The sequence below is a fragment of the Zalophus californianus genome, chromosome 9, assembly GCF_009762305.2.
Source record: "Zalophus californianus isolate mZalCal1 chromosome 9, mZalCal1.pri.v2, whole genome shotgun sequence".
Taxonomy (NCBI): Eukaryota; Metazoa; Chordata; class Mammalia; order Carnivora; family Otariidae; genus Zalophus; species Zalophus californianus.
The window spans coordinates 72398632-72421447 of NC_045603.1; the positions used below are offsets into that span (position 1 = coordinate 72398632).

The 22816-nt window shown below is 36.5% G+C and overlaps 1 long non-coding RNA gene and 1 pseudogene across 1 annotated transcript in view; one reads left to right on the plus strand and one right to left on the minus strand.

Moving 5' to 3' along the window:
- Positions 1-22816, plus strand: part of LOC113921479 — a 94393-nt gene that overhangs the window by 18607 nt on the left and 52970 nt on the right. The window lies entirely within an intron of this gene.
- On the minus strand, positions 4489-5006 carry LOC113921478 (annotated as a pseudogene).

The window sequence follows — 22816 nt, forward strand, 5'->3', positions numbered from 1 at the left end:
CTAACAACATAGACTTGGTCTCCAGGGTTGCTGCTACCACAGGGTATCTCAGGGGAAACTGGAGAAAAAAGGTGCCCCCTGTTGGCAAATTGTGGAATTAAGAAGGGCTGGATTTCAAGCTCCCCTGGCTCTTCTCATTTGCTGCCCCTGGGCAAAATGCAGCCCTATGTGGGGACTCTCCAGTCGCTCTGTACAAACAGGCAAAAAGGTCAACTGAACAATTCCCATATGATGATGCAAGACAGAACAGAGTAGGGAGTACTTAACCTGAACTGAGGAGTCTAGAGAGGCTAGCTGAGAGAAATGGCAATTACACTGAGAACTGGAGAATGAACAAGATCTACACATAAATACAGAACAGCATATTTGCAGGGGCGCCTGGGTGGCTCAGTTGGTTAAGCGACTGTGTTTGACTCAGGTCATGATCCCAGGGTCCTGAGATCAAGCTCCGGATCCATTTTCCCTCTGCCCCATCCCTGCTTGTGTTCTCTTTCTCTCTTAAATTAATTAATTAATTCCTTTTTTTTTTAAAGATTTTATTTATTTATTTGACAGAGAGAGACACAGCGAGAGAGGGAACACAAGCAGGGGGAGTGGGAGAGGGAGAAGCAGGCTTCCCGCGGAGCAGGGAGCCTGATGCGGGGCTCGATCCCAGGACCCTGGGATCGTGACCTGAGCCAAAGGCAGACGCCCAACGACTGACCACCCATGTGCCCCTAATTAATTAATTCTTAAAAAAAAAAAGAGCAGCATACGTGCCAAGGCAAGATCCTCATTTTGTAAAGAACTCTTGTGACCAATAAAAAAAAATGGAATCACAAGATAAAATTAGGCAAAATACACTAAAATTCATAGAATTTGAATCAGAGAACATAAACAATCACTTATCCTCCTAAATAATCAAAGAAATGCAAAATGCAAATTGAACCATCAATTGAGATATCAGGTTTCTTCTATAACCTTGAGAATACTTGACAGTTTGTGTTAAGAGCCCTGAGAAAACTGATACCCTTTATTCAAGTAACTTCACATATCAAATAATAATAATAGTAATGCAAAGATATAAGTATAAGATTATTCATTTTCAAACATTATACCATCAACTTATAAATGGATAAATAAAAAGGGGTATATCCAATGGAATAAAGTTCTAAGACATGCTACACCAAGGATGATCCTTGAAAACATACTAATTGAAAGAAGCCAGTCTCAAAGATCAGGTAGAGTAGTGGTGGTTGCTTAGGGTTGGGGGGCAGGGAGGGAATGAGATGGGTGAAGTTTCTCTTATGATGAAAATGTTCTAAAATTGACTGTGGTAATGGTTGCACATACTCATAAATATTCTAAAAACCACTGTATTACACATTTTAAATGGATGAATTGTACAGTATGTGACTTACATCTCAATAAAGATTTTTAAAACATTATAGTATGTCTGATAGCAAATAAAAGAAAAAAAACTAATATCCAAGAAGTTTTTAAATGATTAGACAATATCATGGTAGAAGTATAAGTTGGAATAGTATATGTAAAACACCGCATAATATGATGTTAAGGTGTAAAAAAGATATTATTAAAATCCACTTATATCTGGGGCACCTTGTTGGCTCAGTCAGTTAAGCATCAGACTCTTGGCTTCATCTCAGGTCATGATCTCTCAGGGTCATGGCACTGAGCCCCGTATCAGGTTCCTCACTCAGCACAAAGTCTGCTTGAGATTCTCTCTCCCTCTCCCCCTGCCCTTCCTCCTGCTCATGTGTGCACACACTCTCGCTCTCTCACTTTCTAAATTAAATAAATAAATCTTTAAAAAATATCTACTTATATCTATTATATAGCATTGACATCTAGTTATTTTGGGATATTGGCATTTGTGGGTGATATTATCTCTTCTGTTTGTTGTTGTTATTCATTAAAACTCTTCTGTAGCGTAGACTTCTCATTATTTTAACAACGAAAGGAAATGACACATTAGGAAAGACTAAAACAAATTTGTAAAATTTAAGAAAATGCCCCAAACTGAACTTCTGGAAGAAAACTATCGGACCTAGAAGTTAGAATAGTATAAGTTAGAAGCTCATTGTGTTTCTTTTCTGTTTGTTCCCTTTTTTTGGTGAAAATGTGTGTAATATTTTACACAATTAACTTTGTGCCCTACACTTCCTGTGGTGAACCACGAGCTATTTAAAACTTTCTTTCATATTAGTCATTCAGAAGAAAAGGAAGCTGTTCACAAATGATATACAGCTCTAAAAATCCTATGTTCTTCTTGCAATTTCAATGTAAAAAAATAGGGGGTGATTCAATCAGTACTCAATAATAAGATTTCTAAGCCGTTGATTCACTTAGAAATGAAAAAGAAATGTAAAAAAACTACTAAAAAATTCTTAAAACCAGGATACAACTTTTAGAAGTATTTAAGCTGACCTTCCTCCCGAAGTCTGGAGTTTAAGCAACTTAGAAGCAATCTTTTCTAAAATCAGCTTCACCTTTTCAAAATGGAAAGAACACATTGTGGTTATGACAGAAATATCTATAATTTAATATGTAGGACTAAAATAACAAAATGTCTATTATTTGCTTTGAAATACTTAAGCAATAGGAAAGAAAAGGAAAAATGGTTGGATAAAGCAGATGTGGCAAAACTTTGATAATTATTAACTTTAAGTTATTGATATATTTAGGCTTACTGTACATTTTGAAGGTCTTTATAATGAAATATTTTTTGAGTGGAACATTTTAAATTTCTTAAAAAATATAAATATAACCTAAAGTAAAAGATCAATAGATTACACAAAGCAAAGAGGAAGCTTACAAATCTTAAGTTAATATAAATGTGCTAAAGACACTTAAATTCACCTTTGGCTCCAAACATCAGGAAGCCATCTGGGAAAAAAAAAAAGCTCAACTCCATATTCAGTTGTAAAATCGGAGCAGGAGACTTTATATTGTCCTGAGAGGTAAAACTCTGACCAATGGGTATAAACTCAAGGAAGACAAATATTCCAGCGATGTATGAATAGGTTCCTTTGGGAAGTTGTAATTTACTCACCTGCTAGACATTCTCTCAGAAAGGCAGTTAGAGGAAGATTTCAGGCATCAGTTGTGGGGCTAGACTAAATAAAACTCCTTAAAGCTAACTTTATTATTCAACCAAAGAGTGAGGCATGATAACAAGCTGGTTGCTAATTCCATGGTTCTGGGGCCAGTCATGCTCAACCTCTAGGTGCCTGTGAAATTGTATCTATCTCTCAGGGTTGTTGTGAGGATTCAATGATAAAATATACATAAAGCATTAGAACAGTGCCTGGCTTATAGTAGGCACTCATCAATATTAAACTTTATTGCTATGATTAACCTCGTAAGCTTTGGAGTCAAACATTGCTTTGTAGCCCCAGCTCTACCATTTACTATACTTTTTTTTTAATATCTGATGATTTCAGTTTCCTTAAATCCTTTTACACTAAACACTGAGTAGCAAGTGCTAAAATTCACTAAGTAATGTGCACATGATACAAGATTGATTTAATAAATGACATTTATCTTATTACAGTAGTAATGACATTGTTTCCTCCATATCAAAATTTCTATGATTCCAAGAAAAAGTTACTGAATGATATTATTTTAAATTTCATTTCCAACAATGTTTCTTTTGAACTTACTATATATTGTGCTTGGAATTTACTTTGAGGATATAAAACTTACTGTGGATAGCATTTGCTGAGAGTCACATTGGCCATTAGCAGAGCTGAGGAACTCTTTGATTTTTGCTGGCTGGAACCTCCACCAGAACCTGTCCACTGACTGGCCACCAAGGTCACAACAGGTGATTTATTCTTTCCAGAACATCCACATCTCGTCACCAGGAGGCTCTTCCAGAAGTAAAATTTTTGTGGCATTTATGACTTTTTTAAGATTTTTGGAAGAAAAGAAGATAAAATATGAGTATTGCAGCATTTTTTTAACAAAGAAGTTGAATGTTTTATTTTTAAACTATCTTCCTGCAAGGCTGTTGGTTCATTGTATAAAAATAGCACCAGCAAGTGCAGTATATTGCAAAATTAAGGTAGTATTGTTCTTTATCTGACACATACAACTAACAAACCTTTCTCTACTGCCAGTTATTTCCAATGGAAAGATTATTTAAGCATTTTGACCCCCATCCAGGGATAGATGTAAGCTTAAGGTTTAAGGTAACAATGTCATCCTCGAATTACATAATTTTTATAACTAGTTTTTAACCAAAGATAATTTCAGGATTCTGAATATTATAACTGGAGCATAAAAATCAGAGGGTGTTGCAAAACAGATGCATATTGTGTTTTTCTGCAATCATAAAGTTAAGGGGTATTTTCTTCCATTAGCATTGTTGCAAGTAGTTTCTCCACTGGTATTGCTAATAGTTGCTATTTTAAATCTTCTGTGTACCACTAATTTAAGACAACTATGCTAGATTAAGTTGTTTCACACTATTTAGGGGTTCCATTTTCACTCCTCAATAGATTTTACTCTTTCTCATATGCTTCTTCACTCATTAATTCATCCAGTTCTGAAGGATTACTTGAGTGCTATCTTGATCAGCCAACCATCTTCATAACAAGATTTGTTGACAAGTCCTGGATTTTCTGCAAGAGCTTCATTAATTTCAGTTACTTCTCCTGATAGAGGAGAATAGAGTTCACTAGCAGCTTTCACCCTTTCCAAAGCACCAAACTCATCTTGTTTGTTCAGTTTTGTCCCAACTTCGGGCAGACTACAGTAAACAACATCTCCCAGAGCTTCCTGTGCAAAATTGCTGATTCCCACTGTTCCAATACCATTTTCTGTTGTGATCCATTCATGTTTGTGAATTTACGCACGGAGAGCAGAGCGGAGCCGGTGCGCAGTGTCCGGACGGCGCCCGCCCTCAGCCCCCAGGGCCGAGTCAGGCAGGGTGCGGCGGGCGCAGAGGCGACGCGCAGACTGCAGGCCACAGCCCGCACACTCCGCACCGCTCGTAGTGCCATGTTGACAGACGGGCGGGGGTCGCGGTGCCATATTGCAGCATTTTTAATAGGCTGTTATAAACTCATCAGCATCTAAGGGAAAAAAACTGTATTTATCATTCTGATTCCTGATTGCTGTTCACCAACAGTTTAAGATTCACTGCTTTGTTGTCAGAGAAATATTTTCAGATGTCTGTGTATTTCTCTCTATATCTCTGTAACTAAAGCAAGGAATCCAAAACTGAAGGCACTTTGAATCAGTTTTAAATATGAAACATGAAATTTGGCATCAGTGTTTAGCATGATGTTCTTCCTATAGTAAGTGCTCAAAAAAACATATGTAGGCTGTAACTGAAAAAGATTATCCAAAATAAATGGTCTTTACAATTCAGCAGTGTGAAAGATGTATTATGGAAGATATAAGAAGGCTGAAGCCACTGTATCAAGTAGTTATTTCTAAGTATGGCAAAAAACATTATAATATATATAGATCTTGAACATCTTACCATTATGTCTGTGCATATTAACTCAGTATTAAAATATGATGTCAGTAGTTAAACTATAATAGTCATCATGGCCTGTTTTATTCTTAAGGCAAACCATTTTAATTTTTAAAGAGTGTTTTCTCTAACAGGTTTTCTGAATATAAATATTCTGCATAAACTTAGAGATGAAAATTTCTGGGAAATTTTCTTAAAATAGAAAACCTATGTTGAGAGATTAAAATTAGTTTTTTGGTGGGCACAACTCAACTAGTACATTATAATTTTACAATATTTTTTAAAGATTTATTTGCTCATTTTAGAGAGAGAGAAAGTGCAGGGGGGGTGTGGGAAGGGCAAAGGGAGAGAGAGCATCTGAAGTAGGCTCCCCACTGAGCATAGAGCCCTAGGCAGGGCTCTGTCTCAGAGCCCTGAGGTCGTGACCTGAGCTGAAATCAAGAGTCCAACACTCAACCGACTGAACCACCCAGGCACCCCAATTTTATAATATTTATATTGTTTTATTTTATTTATCTATTTTAGGGAGAGAGAGCGCATATGTGCATGAGCGTGAGGTGGGGGGAGGGGGCAGATGGAGAAGGGGAGAGAAACTTAAGTAGACTCTGCACTGAGCACAGAGCCTGATGCGGGGCTCCATCTCACCACACTGTGATCAGGACCTGAGCCAAAACCAAGAGTCAGATGCTTAACCACAGTGCCCCCCACGTGCCCCTATAACATTTTTAATCATAAACTATCAACTATGTCTTAAAGTTGTTTAAAGTTGACCTGGCTCTCACAGCTAGGATTTGCTGTTCTATTGAGCCTAGAATGTCATAGAACATTAACATCAGACAAGGCCACTCTGTGTGATAGGTAAAGGCAAAAACTAGAGCACTCTGCAATCATGCGTGAACATATACAAAAACATGAAATTTGTCCAACTCACGAAAATGACCAAACATTCCCTCCTCTGCTGTAGTCTATTTCAATTCAAACGTTGAAAACCAATCCCAAATGTGATTGTATTAGGAGTGAGGGGGCAATTGGGAGGTGATTAGATCATGAGGATGGAGCCCTCATGAATGAGATTAGTGCTCTTATAAAAGCAACCCTAGAGAGCTCCTTTGCCCCTTCCATCATGTAAGGAGACCCAGCTGTCTTAAGAACCAGGAAGCAGGCTTTCACCAGACACTGAATCTTGGCCTTCCCATTCACCAGAACTGTGAGAAGTAAGTTTCTATTGTTTAAGCCACCCAAGTTATGGTATTCTGTTGCAGCAGCCTGAACGGAGGAAGACACTGGCTTATAGTGATTCCTGCTTCTTTACAAATTATATCTTTTTTTTAAGATTTTATTTATTTGACAAAGAGAGAAAGAGAGAGACAGAGACAGAGAGCACAAGCAGGAGGCAGGCAGGGAAGAAGCAGGCTCCCCGCGGAGCAGGCAGCCCCATGCAGGACTCAATCCCAGGGTCCTGGGATCATGACCTGAGCCGAAGGCAGCCACTCAACCGACTGAGCCACCCAGGCGCCCCTACAAATTACATCTTTAGCCTAGATTTAGCCTTTTCTTCTAGATAACATCTATTGAGATATCTAATCATAGAATTACCCTCACTTGCTAATGGTATCCTTAGACCCTCCCCAAATTACCTAACTCAAGCAAAAATTCTGTAAGTATTTTCTACCAGCTTCTTACCGACAAAAACTGGGACAATTATAAGCTTCTCATGTAGGGTATGGCAAGGGGCACTTATACTTCATAACAGCAAATGGATAAACACTTGTAGCCTTGCAAGGGTGTGTGTGTGTGTGTGTGTGTGTATGTGTGTGTGTGTGTGTGTGTGTCTGCATCTGCATATGCACATACATGGCACAAAAACCAAGAGCAGAGAGTAAAAGAAAGAATTAGCTCCAAGGAATAAGATAACTTATGAGCAATGACCTTTAATACATTAACTTGGCCAGTAAAGAAACTTGGACCAGTGGATATCTGAGAAGTCTGCAATTCTTCCAGTTTTCATCCTCTGCCAAGAAAGTTAAGGTCAAACCATGATGGGAGGTAAGAACCCAGCAGCATTCACCCATGTTCAGGAGACTGTCATGAAAAAGCTGACATCCAATCACTTTGCTCTTAATTCCTGTGTGTCCACTTTATCAGTCAAGACACTGGAGGACAGGACAGGTGAGCAGCACTCAGCAGAGGAAAAATAAAATGTTATATTGTGTGTGTTATTTTCATTAAGAGAATGAAACTTCCTTCGTAGGAGTTCTTTAGGTAATTGAAGACTGTAGAACACCAAAACTCTGAGCTTCACATCACTATTGAGCAGAATTCACATTTGGCCACAAAAGCTACATAATGCAGTGTTTTTCAAATGCGGCCCACAACGCATTAGTGTGTCAAGAAATCAATTTAACAGATTATCACCAGGAGTTTTAAGAAGCAAAATAGAATAGAAAATTGCAGAGTGCATTGGGGTTTGGGAGAGGGAAAGAGCTAAAAAATTCTCAGTGTGGTCTTAACCTTATACAATTTACCAGTAGGAAAGTAGGGACTTCAGTTCAGACCATCTGAATCCATACCATACATGCTTTTGGCTGTATGATATATCTCAGTTTTGCTGATTTCTAATAACTTATCTCCCAAATTCCTCAGCTAATTGTTTTCTTAAAAATGACCATGGTGATTAAATGCATAGATCTTAGAGCTCAAATCCTAGGCAAGTTACTTTCCCTTTTGGAGTCTCATCTGTACTGGACCTACCTCACAGGACTTATTATAGGCTGAATTGTTTTCTGCTGCCAAATTCATATGTTAGAGCCCTAACCATCAGTACCACAGAATGTAACTGCATTCAGAGATAGGATCTTTAAAGAGGTAATTAAATTAAAATGAGAAAATAAATATCTGTGGTTTAAACCATGCAGGCTATGGTATTTTGCTATGACAATCCTAGCCAAATCATATGGGGTTGTTATGAAGATTAAAATTTAATATATATATATATATATATATATATATATATATATATATATAGGTGCCTGGGTGGTTCTGTCAGCTAAGCAACTGACTCTTGATTTTGGCTCAGGTCATGATCTCAGGGTTGTGAGATCGAGCCCCATGATGGGCTTCACCCTGAGTGTGGAGCCTGCTTAAGATTCTCTCTCTCCCTCTCCTTCTACTCTCGATCTCTTTCTCTCTCCTTCTCTCTCCCTCTCTAAGAAAAAAAAAGTTAATATATACAAAATGATTGGTAATATGAGTTTTCTATTGTTATTGCTTGCCTCAATTTCTCTATATCTTCAATTCTTAAAATTGACTTTCTTTTTATATATAATTATATTTATTTATTTAACATTTGTCCTTTTGGCTAATTTGTAAGCCCCAAAAAGAAGAGTTACTATTTTGGCCTGCTCAAATAGAAACTTGTTTAGAACCTATTAAGGACTCATTAAATATTTACTAAATTGGTGAAAGCCTCATGATCAATGTAGGTGCTCTGCCGAATTATTTTTGCTAAAAATGGGCCAATTGATTTGAGAATTTCTTCTTTCACACCCATCTCTGGATTCTTGTCCCCGTACTTTTTTAAAAACATACTTAAGGATATAATGCAGATTACAGATTTAAATCTTATTTTTCTACTGACATTACAAAAGGATGTTGAAAGAGGAATAGAGGAAACAGTGACAAAGGGTATGATGACAATGCTTCAGTAACCGTAGAAAACCCATCAGGGGAATATTAAGACTGACCTCATAGAGGGGAAATCACATTGGCTACAGATATCCCTCCCACTCTCTAGTGTAGATATGTTTTACCTCTGTGGCAGGAGAGCATTCAGGACAGGGACAGGGATCATCTATGATTCATGAGTTTTGCATTGCAGTGTCAAAGCCAACAATATAAAATCCCCAGTCTAGTTCCAGAAATGCAGGCACCATTTACTAATCTTGCATACATCACTGTTTAAGCCCTAGAGCTTACACTGGGGGATATAATCTTGTTAATGGCTGAGGCTCTCTAGAGACGCTGCTGAAATTTATGTTCCTAAGCATGAAGTAGGAAGAAAAATGAAAAAGCACCATTTAGTTTGAGGAAGGAGTTCTGTTCCTTCTGTTTTCTACTTGAGAGTATGGCAGTACCTAAGAGGTAGTAAGGACAGTATCTATGGATGGTGCATTACAGTCAGGCATTAAAGAATCAGATAAGATTCAGTAGGGACAAAAGCAACATAACCTACTGAGGTAAAAATAAACCATATTCTATTAATAGGACAATGACTATGACTCATCTCTTAGTAAAGACAGGAACATCATTAGGCCTTGAAAATATCAGTCTAAGGTGCTATTTGGTTAAAAGAATCAACATAATGCCAGTCATTTTTAGAAAGGAAGCAAATTGTGAAACAGGAAGTTTGCCTTTAGTTTCTTCACTATGCATCTTATCTCTAAGGCAGTGAAAAGAAGTTTTGGGTCAAGAAATTTTAAAGATGACTTAACAAATTTGGAGAAGGTGAGAGAATAACGTAACTAGCATACTATAAGAGGTAAAATAGCTTCTATATGTGAAAATACCTATGATTTGTTAGTCTGAAAAAATGAAAGAAGACAAAATCAAAGTTCATAATATAACAACAGATTATATACAGGACAGATGTAGACTTCTTTACCAGATCACTAAATGTTAGAAAGGGAGAAGACAAACTTGATGGAACATCAGGACTATACAGGACTTAGAAGTCATTCTAATCCAATCTCCGTATTAAAAATCAGAGAACTTACGGGGCGCCTGGGTGGCTCAGTCAGTTAAGTGTCTGACTCTTAGTTTCGGCTCTGGTCATGATCTCAGGGACATGAGATCAAGCCATGTGTTAGGCTCCATGTTTAGCATGGTGTCGGCTTGAGATTCCCTCACCCTCTGCCCCTCCCCCTGCTTGCCCTTCCTCTCTCTCTCTCTCTAAAATAAAATAAATAAGTAAAATCTTAAAACAGGGAATTGATATCCAGAGAAGTAAGGTGACTTTCCCAAGAACACCTTGCTGATAATAGCTGAGCTGAGACTAGGCCTTATTTCTGTATTCAACTACCTCTCCTGACTCCATTCAAAGGCCTCATAGAGCACTCTGGCCGCTAAATGATACTTTACCGTAGAGTCTCTTTGAGGCCTATTCTTCTATCAGGAAAATAACCTTTAAATAATTTGCTTTTTTTGCCTTTAGTACTACTTCCTTGTTCCTCCTTCCTTCTGCCTATAAAATCTCTTACCTTGTATAGCTCTTCAGAGCTCCTTTCTATCTGTTAGGCTGGATGCTGCCTGATTCAGGAATCACTTAATAAAGCCAATAAGGTCTTTGAAACTTACACTTGAATTTTATTTTCTTAATTGTTTTGATGGTAGCAGTGGGATTCAAAGTTTCAGAGATAATAAGGAACATAGGCATTAATACCCACTGAACCCTTTGCATTCTCTCTTTCTCACCATATCAGAGAGCCATAGGTAAATTCCTCTTGGATCTGAACTCCTTATTTTTTTTTTTTTTTTTTTTTTTTGCATCTGAACTTGTTGCTTTTATCGGATTTTCAGTCCAAGGTTAACAGGTCAATCTACACCACTGAGAGGATAATAGAGCACCAGTCCTTAGCCGTCCAGGGCTTAGCAGGTCAGCTTGAGCTGGCAGATGGTTCCACTTGCAAATCCAGTCCCTAGCCCTTGGCAAATCCACAGTATCATTTCTTTGGTTACTGCTGGTGTCCACAGTACCATTTCCTTGGTTACTGTTGCATTCTGCTATGTGCACATTAGGTAAAGGAATAATAGATTTATCATTAATGAGAATCCTGGTAACCAGACTGCAAAATTAGTGGGCATGGGTCAAGATCTTGGAACCTGTTAAGGCACTCATCACATAAATCTAAGATTCCCATCATAGGATAAGTTGGTCACACAACAGGTTAGATTGACACTAAATCACAGGCAAACCTCGAGAAAATTTCCATGCAATAAGGTACACTATAAAACACCACCAACCCAGAGCCCTCCTAGATATTAATTTGATTATGACACACAAGATTTAACTAAAGAAATAGGATCCTCAAGTTCCAAAGGATTTAGTCAATGCACTAAAGAAGTGCACTTGAAAGCAAGGGCTCTTAAACAAAGAGAACAAGATGCCTATTTTAATTGGCATACAGAAGCATCCAAAACTCTTCAAGATTCTAAAATAGCTTATTGAAAGATTCATTGTAAAAGGCTAATGAAAAAATAAAGATACAAGAGGTACCCTAAACAAAAGACTCTAAGTCTGTGGTGACTCCTACTGTTTCCCTTTATCCTTCTTTATCTGAGTACTACCTTCTTTATCTGAGTACTACTACTCTGTCTTAATTACCTTTCCACTCTGAAGGGACTATCAAATAGTTGCTTTTTAAAATAAGATCACCCAAGGCTGCAGGTGATGCCCTTCAGGTATCTTTCACTTCTTGGTCAAAAACTAAACTAAGGGCCATAGTTACCTCAACCCAGGGAAGATTCCTAAAAGTTATCTGAACAACTTAGAGTCTTCACTGTGGCCTATGACCCTGAGCTGGCAGATCTTGAAGCCCAAAAACAGATGTGGGAAGCAGAATGGCATAAGTCTAAGAGTAATATTTGAGATCCTCAATCTCCAACATGGTCCCCTTATGAAACAGAAAAAGGTCACAAAAAAACAACTGATCTTTAAAGCTATTCCCAGAATCTTTCTGAACCACACTGATTGGTCTGTTATCCAAATCTTCAAGCAGAATAAAGATGAATCTGTGGCAGATTTTCAGTCCCATCTGGAGGTTATCTTCCTACAGTATGAAGAAAGGGCATGGAAAGGTAGGCAAGGACACACCTCAAGAGAATATCCTATTTCTCAGTTATAGCTGGGTTTATGAGGCTCTTCTTATTGTTAACAAAGCCAATGTAGCCTTGGAAGCAAAATCTGTCATCATGCTGCCTTTTCCTATAGTGAATATATGCCTTCAAATTTCCCTTCATAGGTTCATCCTCTAAGAATGTCACTCTCTGAGATGCTCCTGGGTTGTATGGAATGATAATATAGGTGAGGAGAATTTTCCATCCCAAAATATGTCTCTTTGGTATAAGGATTATTTTAGGCTGACTTTTTTTTTAACATTTAAATTTTTTTAAAGTTTATTTATTTAAGTAATCTCTACACTCCACATGGGGCTAGAACCCACGACCCCAAGATCAAGAGTTGACTGCTCTTCCAACTGAGCTAGTCAGGTGCCCCTATTTAAAAATGTTTTAAAGTATAAATAACCTACAGTTTTATATTAGTTTCAGGTATACAGTGTAATGACTCAACAATCTGATACATTTCTCAGTGCTCATCAAGATAAATATACTCTTAATCCCCTTTTATCTTTTCACCCAACTCTTCACCAACCTCCGCTATGGCACTGACCAGTTTGTTCTCTGTACTTAAGAGTGGGTTTTTTTTTTTTGTCTCTTTTGCTTATTCATTTGTTTTGTTTCTTAAATTCCACATATGACTGAAATTATATGCTATTTGTCTTTCTCTGATTGACTTATTTCACTTAGAATTATACGCTCTAGCTCCATCCATGTTATTGCAAATAGCAAGACTTCATTCTTTTTATGGCTGAATGACATTCCATTGTGTATGTGGTGTGTGTATAAAACATCTGTCTGTATATATAAAACATCTTCTTTACCCATTCATCTATCAATGGACACAGGTTGCATCCACATCTTGACTATCATAAATAACGTTGCAATAAATGTAGGGGTGCATGTGCCTTTTTAAATTAGTGGGGTTTTTTCCTTTGGTTGAATACCTAGTAGTGGGATTCCTGGATCATATGGTAATTCCACTTTTCATTCTTTGACAAACCTCCATACTGTTTTCCAGTCAAAAACTCCTGGCAAGAAAAGTACAATCCTGTTATGTTTATTGAAGATGGAAGTTCTACATTTTGGTGAATAGCATTAACCACACAGCACAGAATTCTTATGAATCACCTTAGTAACAGGAATTATAGATGTTCTAAGTGGCTTCTAGGTTTTAATGTAAATCTCACTGCATCAGTGAGGGCTCTTTACTTGGACACAACTGATTTGCTATTCTTATCTGAACTGCCAATGACATCTCAAGCTTTGTTCTTCTTTTTCAAGATTGCTTTGCCAGTTTAAGCAGAAACAGGATTTATTAAAGAGTATTCTGTGGCCCACAGGCTCTCTCTCAGATTTGAGAGCACTCCACCCAGTCAGAAATAATATTTCTTTTTCATGTAAGGTTAGGATGTTTGAGTTTTTCTTACTTCTTGAGGTAGACCTGTATTGCTATAATCACCCCTCTCATAACAGTTTTGCCTCAGCCCAAAGATTTTGGATTGTTTTTCATTTTTATTTGTCTCCATGCGTGAGTGTGTACATAATGTTCTCAATCTATCCTCTAATCTTTTATCCTTTCAGTCATCATTTTGATGTCATTAGGACTTTCCATTAAATTCTGAGAAGATATCTATAGATTATATTTAAATTATCAGTCTATCGGGTTGCCTGGATGGCTCATTTGGTTAAGCATCCAACTCGTAATTTTGGCTCAGGTCATGATCTCATGGATCGTGAGATTGAGCCCTGTGTCAGGCTCCATGCTCAGCAGGGAGTCTGCTTGAGATTCTCCCCCTCTGCCTATTCTTCCACTTGCACTTGTGCTCTCTCTCTCTCTCTCTCCCCCAAATAAATAAATATTTTTTAAAAATAAAAAAATAAAAATAAATTATCAGTCTATCAGTTATATATTGCCTCCATTGCAGTTATAAACTCAGAGATCCTGTTACTCTCTTAGTAATCTTATATGTCAATATAATAAAGGTCATATAAGAAAAACCCACAGGTAACATCATAATCAATGGTTAAAAACTGATAGCTTTTGTTCTAATATCAAGAACAAGACAAAGAATTCCACTTCCAACATTTTTATTCAACATAGTAATGGAAGTCCTAGCCACAGCAATCGGACAAGAAAAGAAATAAAAGTCATCCAAATTAAAAAGAAAGCAGTAACACTGTCACTGTTTGCAGATAAAATGATACTATATATAGAAAACCCTAAAGACTTCACCAAAAAACTACTAGAACTGATAAATGAATTCAGTATAGTTATGGAATACAAAATTAATATATAGAAATCTGTTGCATTACTATACACTAATAAGAAATTAGCAGAAATGGAAATTAAGAAAACAGTCCTATTTATAATTGCACGAAAAATAATAAAGTATCTTAGAATAAATTTAACCAAGGAAGATGTAAACCTATACTCTGAAAGCTATAAAATACTGATGAAAGAAATTGAAGATGACACAAACAAATGGAAAGACATTTCATGTATTTTTTATTTCCTCTTGGATTTTTTTGTACCTATTCATTCATTGGTAGCATGGTATTTAACCTCCATGTATTTGTGTTCTTTCCAGGTTTTTTCTTGTGATTGATTGATATTTGGGGTCATACTGTTGTAGTCAGAGAACATGCAAGATGTGATTTCAGTCTTTTTTGAACTTATTGAGACTTGTTTTTGGTCTAATGTGATCTATTCTGGAGAATTTTCCATGTGCACTTTAAAAGAATGTGTATTCTGCTGTTCTTAGATGGAATGTTCTGAACATATCTGTTAAGTCTATCTGGTCCAATGTGTTATTCAAAGCCACTGCTTCCTTGTTGATTTTCTGTCTGGGTAATCTACCCATTGATGTAAGTGGGATGTTAAAGTCCCTTATTATTATTATCATATTAATGTCAATTTCTTCCTTTATGTCTGTTATTAGTTATTTTATGTAGTTAGGTGCTCACATGTTGGGTGCATAAATATTTATAATTCTTATAACCTTTTGTTGGATTGTTCTCTTTATCATGATGTAGTGTCTTTCTTTGTCTTTTGTTACACTCCTTGTTTTAAAGTCTATTTATCTGATATAATATTACTACCTGAGCTTTCTTTATGTTTCCATTTGCATGGTAAATGTTTTTCTATCTTTTTACTTTCAATCTGCCCGTGTGTTTAGGTCTGAAATGAGTCTCTGGTAGGCAGCATATAGATGGGTCTTGCTTTTTTTTAATCCATTCAGTTATTCTATGCCTTTTGTTTGGAGTATTTATTCCATTTATGTTTAAAGTAATTATTGATAGGTATGTACTTATTGCCATTTTGTTACTTGTTTTATGGTTGTTTTTGTAGTTCTCTGTTCCTTTCTTCTCTTGCTCTTGTCTCTGACAATTTGCTGGTTTTCTTTAGTGGTATGCTTGGATTCCTTTCTCTTTATTTTTTTGTCTGTTACAGGTTTTCGATCTGTGGTTACCATTAGGTTTATATGTAACATCTTATGCACATAGCAGTCTATATTAAGTTGATGGTTGCTTAAGTTTGCACCCATTCTAAAAGGACACGATTTTTATATTCCCACCTCACATTTTATGTAAATGATGTCATATTTTACATCCTTTTATTTTGTGAATCCCTTGACTGCTTTTTATACATATAATTGATTTTGACTGCTTTTGTGCTTTAACCTCCATACTGGTTTTATCAGTGATTAACCTACTTTCAATACATTTCCATTTACCTGTAAAATTTTGTCCTTTCCTAATGTTCTTACTCCTGTTTATGGCCTTTCATTTCCACTTAAGAATTCCCTTTAATGTTTCTTGTATGTATGGTTTAGTGGTGATGAACTTCCTTAACTTTTGTTTGTCTGGGAAACTCTTTATCTCCTTCTATTCTGAATGATAGCCTTGCTGGATAAAATATTCTTGGTTGCAGGCTTTTTTCCTTCAGCACTTTGAATATATCATGCCACTCTCTTCTGGCCTGTAAAGTTTCTGCTTAAAAATCAGTTGATACCCTTCTGGGGTTTCCCTGGTATGCAACTGCTTTTTGTTTTTGTTTTTCTCTTGCTGCTTTAAAAATTCTGTCTTTATTACTACTTTTTGCCATTTTAATGATTATGTGTCTTGGTGTGGACCTCCTTGGGTTGATTTTGTTGGGGGTGCTCTGTGTATCCTGCATCTGGATTTCTGTTTCCTTCCCCAGATTTTGGAAGTTGTCAGCTATTATTTATTCAAATAAGTTTTCTGCCCCTTTTTCTCTCTCTTCTTCTGAGATTCTTTTTTTAAAGACTTTATTTATTTATTTATTTGAGAGAGAGACAGAGAAAACACAAAGAGGGGCAGAGAGAGAAGCAGGATCTCTGCTGAGCAGGGAGCCTGTTGTGGGCCTGGATACAAGGACCCTGGGATCATGACTTGAGCCGAAGGCAGACACTTCATTGACTGAGCCACCCAGGCACACCTTCTTCTGAGATTCTTATAACACAAATGTTATTATGCTTCATGATGTTACTGAGTTCCCTTAACTTAATTTCCTTTTTTATTATTTTTTTTTTCTTTTTGCTGTTAAGCTTGGTTGCTTTCCCTAAATTCTGTCTTGGTCACTGATCCATTCTTCTGCTTCCTCTGATCTGCTATTGATTCCTTCTAGTGTATTTTTACTTTCAGTTATTGAGTTCTTCATCTCTGATTGGTTCTTTTTTTTTTTATGTTTTCCATATCTTTGTTAAAGATGTCACTGAGATCTTCCACTCTTTTCTCAAGTCCAGTAAGTATCTTTATGATCATTACTTTGAATTATTTATTAGGCATATTGCTTATTTCCATTTCATTTAGCTCTTTTGCTGTGGTTTTTGTCCTGTTCTTTCATTTAGGACATATTCCTCTGTCTCCTCATTTTATCTAGCACTCTGTGTTTGTTTCTATGTATTAAGAAAGTCATCTATCTCTCTTGATTTTGAAAGTAGTGGCCTTATGAGGAAGAGGTCCTGTGGTGCCCTGTAGTAGGCACTTCAGGGGTGTCTGTTATGTGCATTGTATATACTGAACGAGTCTTTTGTTCACTAGACACTTCAGGGGTATCTGTTATGTGTGCTGTATATACTGAATGAGTTTGTGAATGAGCTGTTTATGCCTTCAGTCTAGTCAGCTGCAATTGCCCATTTTGTCCTTTTCTTAGTGCCCTGGGCAGGGTTTGGTCCCTATGCTGCTACTTGGCCAGTCTGCAGGTGCCTTGGGTTTGTAGTTGGGTGTGAGCCAATTCATTTTAAGAAACTGCAGACACTAAAGCCTGAAATCTGAGTAGAAGTTACTTTCTTGTCAGAGACACTTATATTTATAAAGGAAATCTCCATTTGTAAGGGTTGGACCAGAAAGAGGGGAATGACACAATCTCAAATTTGTCAATGGAGAAGGAACAACTTAAATCTGTATAACAATCTTACTCTTGTTTACTGTGGTTTCCTGAAAACCTCCCAATACTGGCTTCCCAACCCCTACATCTTCTTTGTCTTTAGCTGAAGATGGTATTTAAGGTGGTGCCTTTGGCCATTCTAAGGAATTATTCAGTTTTCCTGAGTATCTCCCTGTATACAGAATGTATACATGTTATTAAAATTCTATTTCTTTTTCTCCTATTAATCTGCCTTAAATCAACTTAATTATAGACTATTTAGAAGAACCTAAAATGGAAGAAGGGAAAACTTTTCCACCCCTACAGAGGGAAGAAGGGAGGATGACTCTCATTACTTCTAAAGCAGAGTTTACAATTCAAGCCTTAAAAGGGAAAAATACATAAGGATATGCAAACATAAGTTGAAGTATACTCAGTCATTGAGCCTGTGTGTTTAAAGAGATAAAAATCTACAGGGAAATGAGCTCACCAATCCCTGGGGCTATTGTTAAAGAGAATCTTGGCAGCATTTCATTTCATTAAGTAGAACTTGGGGAAATTATCCATTATAGACAAGTTTCTTTACTTTAAAATTTTACTTTTAAAAACCCAGGCTTTATTATAAGATTTCAAGCAAATACCCTTTTACTCTAAGAACCTAAAAAGTAAGCAATGATCTCTATATTCACCATTAGTCACCTAAGCATACATGTTGGAGGTGATTTCAAGGACTCATCTCATTTGTCCTCTCACACTGAAATCTTCCCAAAGTCAAGAAGATCCCTTCTTTTAAAATATCCTGGTGACTTTATCAAGAACTTTTAGTGTAAATTTTTTTGAATTGTACACATAAATATTCCTACTTGTTTAGTTTATAGTTTATAATTAGATGGTTATATTAAAAGTAGTCCACCAAATAAGTGTCCTTTAAGAGTTTTGCTAATGCCAGAAAAATTTAAAATAATGAGGGAAAAAAATGTGAAATGTTACTATTTTTAACGGAAGCAAATGTAGTTAAGATTGCAATAGGATTGTCAGTAAAATGCATACCTGCTATGCTAAGAACTTATGAAGTGCTTAAAAAATATTTGTTGAGTGAATGACTGATGTTTGGCCTTATGGGAAGAAGTGCCACTTAATCATAAGAATACAATGTTTCAAAATAGAAAAATTTCAGGAACTTGAAGGAACAAATGCCAATAAGTTTTGAAATAGTACTATCCAATGTGCAACTGATAGATTATCTCTTGCTTATGGATAAGCCAATCAAATAAAGCAATGAACCTGCCTTAAGTTTTTAGAGAGGCATTCAGATTTTGATAGCTTTGTTTTTATAACTTTGAGATACAGATAAAAGCAGCAGAACTAGTTTATTCTACTTATTTTGCAGGAGTATCAATTGTGATAGGTTTTAATTGACATTGTCAACTGAGAAGAGGAAGTGAAACTGAAATAGAAACAAAGGCCTTCACTGCGGGGTTCTCAGAACTGCAATTTGGGGAGCACAGATTCTGGCAACAATCAGAAAAAGTTTCCTGCCCGCGAGGGGAAAGCAAGCGGTTTTTATAAGAGAGAGAGGAAGGAAGAGAGCAAACGCTTGACTTAAAAAAGGAGGAAAAGGAAATAAAAAATTGTCAACTGGTACTAACATGATGAGCCACTTTTGTTTTCTACACTTTGATCGATGAATTTATTGGTGTTATGAAACAAAACTATTCCTGTTGTGCATTAGTTAACCACTCTGTCTTCAGAAAAACCCCACTGACAGTTTTATGGTCTGGACGCCAGTGGTCCTATTGATTTTACAAGCAAGTGTTTATAAAACAATTAGCATCTCTGACCCAGTTCAAAAGGTTTTTGCACCCAGTTCAAGAATTCATTAGGAAAATGAAACTTTAAAGTGGAGTCTCTCTTGTCCAGAAATTTTGTATCATTCCCATAGTGGAAAGGGCTCTCCTCCAAAGGAAAATGGCTCACCCATCTAAACTGAATCTCTTTGCATGAGAAGCAAGTGATATTAAAAAAAAAAAAGAAAAAGAAAAAAAGAGGAAAAAAAAAGCACAGAGTTTGGATTCTGACACACTAGCACAAATCAAAGCTCCAACATTTATAGTTGCATGTGACCAAGGGCAAAAAACTTAATGTGTCTGATCCTCTCTTCTCTTATCTGAAAAATGGAGACAATAGCATTTACCTCCCGAGATTGTTGTGAGGATTAATGATAATAAATGAAAAATTCCTAACATATAAATGTTAACTTTAAAATTACTATTCTCAGAATTATAAAGAATATTCCAAAATGAGAAAATGTTTAAAAATAAGACAAATTTGGAATAATAATTGACATAAATAGTAACATTTGATACTACAATTCTGGATAGACAGCATAAGCCAGAATCTTAAGTATTTTCTTTTTTAAAAAAGTTTTTATTTGAATATTGTTGACACACAATGTTCCATTAGTTTCAGGGTACAGCATAGTAATTCAACTGAACCTAAAGTATTTTCTACTCAATATGCTGTTTTTTTATTTTTCTACTTGTATAAAAACACTGAAGCTTACATTAAAGTTGAAGAATAGTACAATAAGTGCCTATATGCCCTTCACCTAGAGCCACTAATTGGACATCCAACATTTTGCCACATTTTCTCTCAGTCTATTCACACACATGCAGACACTCACTTGTGCTGGGTTAAGATTGTCACACAATATCCATCCACCCCAGAGAACTCTTTCAGAAAGGGACTTTCACAATTTTATTCTTTCCCCTCAGCTTTTACCCTCAGTCGTTTCCTCTTTTGAGAATAAATGGAAAATATCATGACAATTCATTCCTAGATACTTCAGCATGCTTTTCCTGAGAATAAGGATATTCAACAAGCTAATTTCTTTTAATGCATCCATCAGGAAAAGTAGATGTAAACAAACTGTAATTGTTAAGACCAGAGTCTTCTTCTTGAGTCGGAAATCTCTCTACTTTTTTAGCTACCAATTTGCATTGGTAGCTATTTTATTATGAACTTAGGGTTTTATCACGAGTAACGGTATTCATGAAAATGTGCTTTTTTTTCTGAGTGGCTACAAAAACTTTATCGAATTATTTAAAATGTTGGCATTTACGTATTTGCATGTAGACATAAAATTGTTACATAAAACCTTCAAGTCACTGGGGTGCAAATATGGGACACACAAAAGCCTGGTAGAACATGTGTTTTTATATAGCAATATAGCTGTGGAAACATCTAAATGACTGTGTAGACACATCCAAAGATCTGAAGACCAGTTTTCCAAATTTTACTACGCACTGCTGAGTTTTCTCTAGTCTTTGCTCTACAACTTCTCTGGACAATAACTCGTGCTGGGTTAAGATTTTCACACAATATCCATCCACCCCAGAGAACTCTTACAGAAAGGGACTTTCACAATATTATTCTTTCCCCTCAGCTTTTCCCTTCAGCTCTATTCAATCGTTTCCTCTCCCTTTATGCACGATTTAGACAATTCTACCTGAGGCAACTTTTCAATAAGCAAACTCACCTTGGTTAACAAATTCCTCTCTCTTGTATTTCCTCTTGTAGAGGTTTTGCTCAATTATCACATCTCATTCCCTCTCTAGATCTTAGCCTTTCTCTTTTCCTTGTCTTTTTTATTATGGACTAGCAAAATAATCCAATCACTATCAATTAGGTAGTTAACTTTGGGCAAATTGCTTGAGCATTCCTGGACCTCAGTTTTCCCTCCTGGCAGCCAAGGTTGAGTGAGCCGTATTTGCAAAGGCAAATTGCTTGAGTGAGATTAAGCAGATGAATTCTTTTTTTTTTTTTATGTTATGTTAATCACCATACATTACATCATTAGTTTTTGATATAGTGTTCCATGATTCACTGTTTGCGTATAACACCCAGTGCTCCATGCAGAATGTGCCCTCTTTAATACCCATCACCAGGCTAACCCATCCCCCCACCCCCCTCCCCTCTAGAACCCTCAGTTTGTTTTTCAGAGTCCATAGTCTCTCATGGTTCATCTTCTGACTTGAACCTGCCTGAGTTCAAATGTCTGCCTCTCCCACTACTAGTTTGACAGCTGTGAGTATTACTTAACTTTTCATACCTTGGTTTCCTATTTGTGAGGCAGGCATGTTAATAAGAGTAGCTGCCTCTTACTATGGAGTTAATATTTGTATGCAAGGACATCATGACTGAAAAATGTTAAGAGTCATGCTTGGAATACACTCACATCAAGGAAACAAACACCAGTAGCTCTGAGATTTGTATGGATAATAGCCAATAGGATGAAATGTCTAAAAGTATTGAGTACATGTCAAACATCCTATCAGAATAAAGAACTATAAATGCCTCTCCTTTACTACCTGCTTTCTTCTCATCCTCTAATCAAACCTACTTGTCATCAAAAAGTCAAATAAGAGGGCGCCTGGGTGGCTCAGTTGGTTAAGCGACTGCCTTCGGCTCAGGCCATGATCCTGGAGTCCTGGGATCGAGTCCCACATCGGGCTCCCTGCTCAGCAGGGAGTCTGCTTCTCCCTCTGACCCTCCCCCCTCTCATGCTCTCTCTCTATCTCATTCTCTCTCTCAAATAAATAAAATCATTAAAAAAATAAATAAAATTAAAAAAAAAAGTCAAATAAGATAAAATTTCTTAATGTTATTTTAAAATTGCTCTCATTATAACACTCTAATTTTCTAAAAGTTAATTGTATATTATACTAGGTACCTTATGGGCTGAATTTATGTGGGGTGTCATTAGGGCTTAACCACATGTATATTATTTCTAGGTTCTCGTTAGGTCAAAGTATTTAAAGAGTTAAAAACAAGACTCATAAAATAAGCATATTCAAGGACATTTAACTGCTTAATCAGGGAACAAGCAGAATGATGAACCTTGTTGCAAAAAGAAAAGGAGAGACCAGTATATACAGTAAATGGAAAAAAGAACACCGAAGAAAAGTTTGCTAAGTTATATTTTATAATACTGATTGCTTTGATCTGAATGTTCGTAGCATTCCAAAATTCCTCCAAAATTCATATAT